Here is a 6,216-nt window from a genome sequence, read left to right as displayed (position 1 = left end):
CATTAAAAAACCATTATTTACAAATACATGGTCAATCTTTTAATTTCAAAATATATTTTTTTTCAAACAAACTTAGATAAAAACAACATAAGTTAAATTTTAAGTATTAAGATGTGATCACTTATGCTACGTTTGTTTTTGAGAACGGGATAAAATAAGATACTGACAATAAGACATAAAAAATAGAAACACAAAATTTAGTGTTCTTGCATTCTGTTTGGTAATAAAGTAGAACAAATTATAAAAATTTAATTTATTTTTTTCATTTAAAAGATTTAAAAAATGTATAATAATAAAAAATATAATTATAAAAAATTAATAAAAATAATGAAAGAAAAAATAAAAAATAAATTATATTTCTCGTTAGTATTTTAGTATTCTTTCTGTTAGGATAAGATGAACACAAAATATACTAATTCAGTGTTTCTGGATATAATATTTCTATCTATTTTTCATCTGTTAAATATGATTTTCTGTCTTTGTATCCCTGTCTCAAGTAAATATAAGTGCAAATTATGTGTTTGAATATAAATACCAAGGTTGTGAGAACCGGACCGGTCAATAAACCGGTGAGATAACTGGTTCACTAATTTATTGATTCGATCGAGATTCAACCGGGATTCAACCGGTTTAATTAAATATTAAATAAAATTATTAAAAAACCTAAAAATAATGAGGAACAAAACTGGAGAGTTCAACCAGAATACATATGGCAGCAGGGCTAAACAATCAATCAATAACTTCATAGAGAGAAGTACCAATATCAAAATTCATAAACACTTCTAAGAATGACATTTTTTTAGTGTTAATTGTACCTCAGTGATATACTTGGAGTAGCTATCTTCCACCGGATATTTTTCACTGGCATAAAACAGCATGTGCTCTGTCAACCATGAAAAAAAGCACACCAAAAATTAAATTTTCTAAAAATGTAGAAATATTCCCCACCCCACCACAAGAAACAATTATCTTAAATTCTCATAACACAACTCTTTAGCATAAATATAACAATAATCCAAACACCAAACATTAATATCTTCTGTTCCTAATCGAGCTATATATTGGTGGAACAAGGTGGAATGGAATAGGAGAGGATGGAATTTTAACGAGTCCCTTTGTTTGGATTGAATAGAAATGGATAGAATGATATGAAAAATGGTAATAGATTCTATCCAATAGTGCTAAAAGTGACCGATAAATAACTTCTATCATTAATTTCCTATTATAATTTTTAACTAAAGCAAAGCTAAATATGATAATTGCCTATCTTGGATGAACGTGATTCAAAGGGCACATTTAACCGCAAACAAAGAATCCAATCCAAATCAACATACAACGAGTAAAAAGAATAAATTATTTAATTGAAAAAAAAAGAAACCTAGGAAATGGGCAAAGCCTTCGAGGCTAGCAGGGTTGCTGAAGCAACCTACTCCAACGTCCATGGAAACAGCACACTGCAAACAGTCAAAACAAGAATCAACCAAATAAAGTTGAAATCAAAAAATAAAAATAAAAAATCAGAGAGAGAATACCTTGTCGGTGTCGGGATGGGAGATGAGAAGGACCTAAAGGGAGTTGGGAAGGATGATCCTTCTGTAATCCCTCTTGTCCGTACGCGCCTTTACGATCTCTGTGGTTACTGTGGTCAAAACCGTCGCTGCTGTGGCTGTGGGATGCGGTGGCGATAGCGGTGGGCTACTCGATTGGTGGTGGTGGGCTGGTGGCTGTGAGACTGCGAAGAGAGGAGAGATGAGTTGCTGTGGGTATTGGGTACTGATTTCTTTTCTGGGTGATTAGGGTTCAGCTTCGTGTATGTTTAGCTTTAGCCTTTTTTTTTTTAAAGAGACAAAACGACGCCGTTTATGGATTTTATTTTCAAACCAAGAATCTACTAAAAAAACTGGACGGTTCTGTCGGTTTATCGTTTAACTGTCGGTTCGACCAATTTTTTTACCGATTTTCTGCCAAGTAGTTTCTGGTCTTACCTGGACCAGCTAATTGATCGGTTCTCGATTAATCTAGTTGAACCAGTCGATTCGGTTCGATTTTCAAAATTATGATAAATACATATAAATATAGATAAAAATTTTTGCTGATTAAATATTGACCTAAAATAATAATATTTACTAGTTATATAGTAGTATTAGATCAAATATAGCTATTATAACTTTTAAAAAAACTGATTTCTTTTTCTTGGTTGAGTACGAGCCGAAGCCCATTTAATAAAATAAATTTAAAATGATAAACTTGATCAAAATCATTGTATGTGTGTTCGACTGTCCCAACCACCAAAATCTTTAAAAAAATTAAGAGCACGTTTAGTTTGTATTTGTATTTTTTATTTTTATTTTAAATATTTTTTATTTTTTAAATTATAAAAAAAACAAAAATAAAAAATAAAATTTTATTTTTTTATTGTATTTATTTTTTTATATAATCTAAAAATTAAAAAATAATAAAAATAAAAAATAAAAAGTAAAAATTCTGGTACAGTCGACTTCATGTGAAATTGATAATTGAGAGTCGTTATATGAAAATTTAGTTAAATCAATCAAATTATCTAAAGATAATTAAGACGTGAAAAAACGCACATCACCCAAAGCCCATATAGACAAAAGCCCAAACTTAAACACTTTCACTGCTGACCCAAAAAAAACAACGTTTCACACTGGTCCACCAGCATTGCCAATGATACTATATATACTCTTCTTATTTACCTTCCTCTCCTCTCGTCTTCATCTTCAACTCAAATCTAGGGTTTTATCTTTGCCTACTGTAACATAACTCTTACGATTTTCTGTTTTGGTTGCTTAATGTTCTGATCTTAAAAAGCGTGGCCCTTAAGATCGCCTTCCTTATCGATAATGGAAGCGTTTTGAGTCATAGCTACGCCACATCAAAACTATTGAGGCTTCTCTCTAGGGTTTTCCTTCTGGATCCTCTCTCCCATTTTGTTTTTCCTGTAAACGAGGCATAGGTCCTTTTACCTTTGTTCCTGGTGTTATTAACCGTTTGTTGATCTTTACGCAAAATGGCTCTGTGGCCGATTTGGGTTTTCAACAAATTGTTGTTTTCAGCCCCATGACGTAGGTCCTTATTCAATGCCTCTGTTTCAGGTGGGAAACATTTTCAACAAATTGTTTTTTCTTTCGTTGTTTTTTTTTCCGGAAAATAAAGGGCAAGGATGATGAACCAATTAGATGTGTGAAAGGAGAATTCCTTTTTGAACTCAATCTTTTGAGGCATATCCATTCAATATCTGACTTGCCGATATTTACAATACAATTTCTTGAGATTAACCACAATGATGAAGTTGGATATACTTCCCCTCGAAGTTGTCTTCTAGTTTCTGTTTTTGAATAACTATTCGGTTGAATTCCGTTTTTTACTTAAATGTTACATGCGAAATTCTTGCATACATGGCTGTCCTTTTCTTTCCCCCCTTAATAGTTTACTAGTTTGAAACCATAACTTGAGCAGTGGAGCATTAGCTTATTTTCGATCCTGAACAATGTTCCCGACGAAAATGTTAGTAACATGAATAAATCGTCTTTGAAATGTAAATAAAAAATCAGATACAACAAAAAAAAATTGTGTCTGCATTTTTAAAACCAAATGGTTTTTTCTTTTCTCCTAATTTTGTATTTCTGTCTCTTATCCAAATACATTCTCTGTTTTCTTTCCTCTTGTTTGTTGTTGATGAGTAGTAGCTGATAATTCCTATCGTACAGTATAATAACAACATTAATGATTGGTGGTCTTTTTATATGACGCAGGCCAGTTCTAGAAGCAATTTAATTTATCAAGTTCTTGTAACTATTTAACACCGACTTTACCTCACAGTCTCACACTAGTTTACCTACGTGTGTAACAAACAATCAGTTTCAGTCATGAAAATTAGACGACCCAGAGTTAAATGGTCGTAAACTTTGGGTGTAAGTAATCATCTACTCTAATCAAAGTCAACGCTATAATTTTCCAAGTTTGGTATTGAGTATTGACAAGAATAAGGGCAACGCCGTATTAATTAGTCATACATGAGCAAATTGATTATACTACAATTAGTAGTAAGTTCAAACGTACCTATATTGCTGAGTAAGAGTGTGCAAAAAAAAAAAATTGGTTTTTACTAAATTGAAACTGGAATTTTTTATTTAAATAAATAAAATAAAATTAATAATTATTGAAATAAATAATTTTAAAAATATTTATTGATTTGTGTTTTTCAGTCATATCTCGTTTATATTGTAAACGAGATATGACACGTTAGTTGTAATGTGGCTATCTCGTTTACGGTCCTATCTCGTTTACACCGTAAACGAGATGAAATCTTTATCTCGTTTACACTGTAAGATGATTTGAAGTGATAGTTTGCTTGGTTTAAAGTGATAGTTTGCTTTGAACATATCTTGCAAAACAAGAATATTTACAAGGGGATTGGACTAATTTAATGGCAAGATCAGACTGCTGTCTAACTGATGATAGTCTTGAAACATTGTGGGTGCTAGACAATTGTGCACTCCACCCACCCTCTGAATCTCCCTAATAATAACAAAACATGATTGCTTCACACATGGCTATAATGAAAAGCACAAGTAAATTTAAGTTTACCAGTATTCGAGGTTCTATTAAAGGGCCACACGGAGGCTTTATTGACACCCATTCTCAGTTTGGCGGCATTACACATGGTACTTTAACCGGTCCGATTCGATCATTCGGTACTCCGCACTCCTTCGAATACTGTAGTTCTTCACATCGTGAAGCATTGTCTCTCGCTTCTAAACTTTTGGCCGACCCGAAACTCTACACCGCCGTCTAGGTTGTAATCCTCTTCACCTGTGTCAAGAAACGGAGTCCTCTCATACATAGCGTCCAGATCCAAACTGTGATAGTGAAACGAAATTGCCGAAAGCGTCGGTATTGGAAGAGGTGGAGGCAGGACATGGCGCGCCACGATTTGAACAGGTGTCTCCAGAACACATTCATCTTCATCACCACTATCGGACAAGTCGCTGTCTGCACTGTTCGCCACGTAATCCTCGTCCAACACCTCCTCGCCCTCCTCTGCCTCATTCACTAGAATGACGACATGAATGGGCGGTGGAGCGAGGGGTCGGTCGTCCTGTACATAGGTCGAGTGTACTGAACTCCCACCACCGCTGTGTCCCACCTCTGCGGAAAGCTCCATTACTTGCTCCACCATGATCCTCCCATGGATATCAAACATCAGTCGCACATACTCGTCCCTTAGAAGTCGGAATTGTCGAAATCGGAAGACTTTGTTACCCATGGGTGCCAGCAACCTATACGCCACCCTTCTGATTTCCCTCGCTTGTGTACCATTGAACTTGCTCAATATCAAACTCCTCAAATCGGACAACGTCTCGACACGCTGAGTGCGAAACAATATCGGATCTTCACACTCAAATGTCACCCCGTTGTCGCCATTTCTCATACGACTATTGGGATAAACAAGCACAACTATGTATGGACTATTACTGGCCATTAATGCCTTGTATTTGTGAGAAATATGAGACACAGGATAGAAAAAATTTGTAAAGAATACCAAGAGTTAGACATCCTTTTATAGCTGGTGGGATTCTTTACATTATATACGAGATGAACAATGCCTGTATCTTGTTTACAGTATAAACGAGATAGCCACGTTGCAGCTAACATGTCATATCTCGTTTACAATACACGCATTTTCATCTCGTTTACAGTGTAAACGAGATATGATTAGGGAATGTAAATCGGTAAATATTTTTAAAATTATTTATTTCGGTAATGTACTGTACCCTATAAATCGGAACTACCATCCTATATCTCGGCCATATCAGCCACGTTAAACAAGCAAGCAACGGATAGTCACGTCACAATAACAATCACCAAGAATCTCGATGTAAGCCGAGATCCACTCCAACAGATCATCAAGTGGAATCAGCCTACAGATCTATAAAATGGCAACTGCTAAATCAAATCGGCAAGGCAACACCTGAATACCCCAATACACACATTTTAAGCTTACACTCGAATATTGATAATTACTCTCCACTAACTTGAGCGTCGGAGTCCTTTTTGCAGGTACGCCGCTCGGCTCGTGTTCAAGCAAGGCGTTTCCCGCTGCAGGACAGGCCACCTCTCCCAGTAACATTTGGAATCCGACCTATAGCGCGGAGACGTGTATCCTTGCTGAAACATTTGGCGCCCACCGTG

At 35.2% G+C, this 6,216-nt stretch overlaps 1 non-coding gene across 1 annotated transcript; it reads left to right on the top strand.

Annotated features, from left to right (window-relative positions):
* Positions 1 to 3,173: 3,173 nt before the first annotated feature.
* LOC127739977 (small nucleolar RNA Z266) lies at positions 3,174 to 3,273 on the top strand. Its single transcript, XR_008000718.1, has one exon. It is a non-coding gene; the product is annotated as a small nucleolar RNA Z266 (small nucleolar RNA).
* The last annotated feature ends 2,943 nt before the right edge of the window (positions 3,274 to 6,216 follow it).

The sequence above is a fragment of the Arachis duranensis genome, chromosome 6, assembly GCF_000817695.3.
Source record: "Arachis duranensis cultivar V14167 chromosome 6, aradu.V14167.gnm2.J7QH, whole genome shotgun sequence".
NCBI lineage: Eukaryota > Viridiplantae > Streptophyta > Magnoliopsida > Fabales > Fabaceae > Arachis > Arachis duranensis.
The sequence above is the reverse complement of the archived record's forward strand: the minus strand, read 5'-3'. Positions and strand labels throughout refer to the sequence as shown.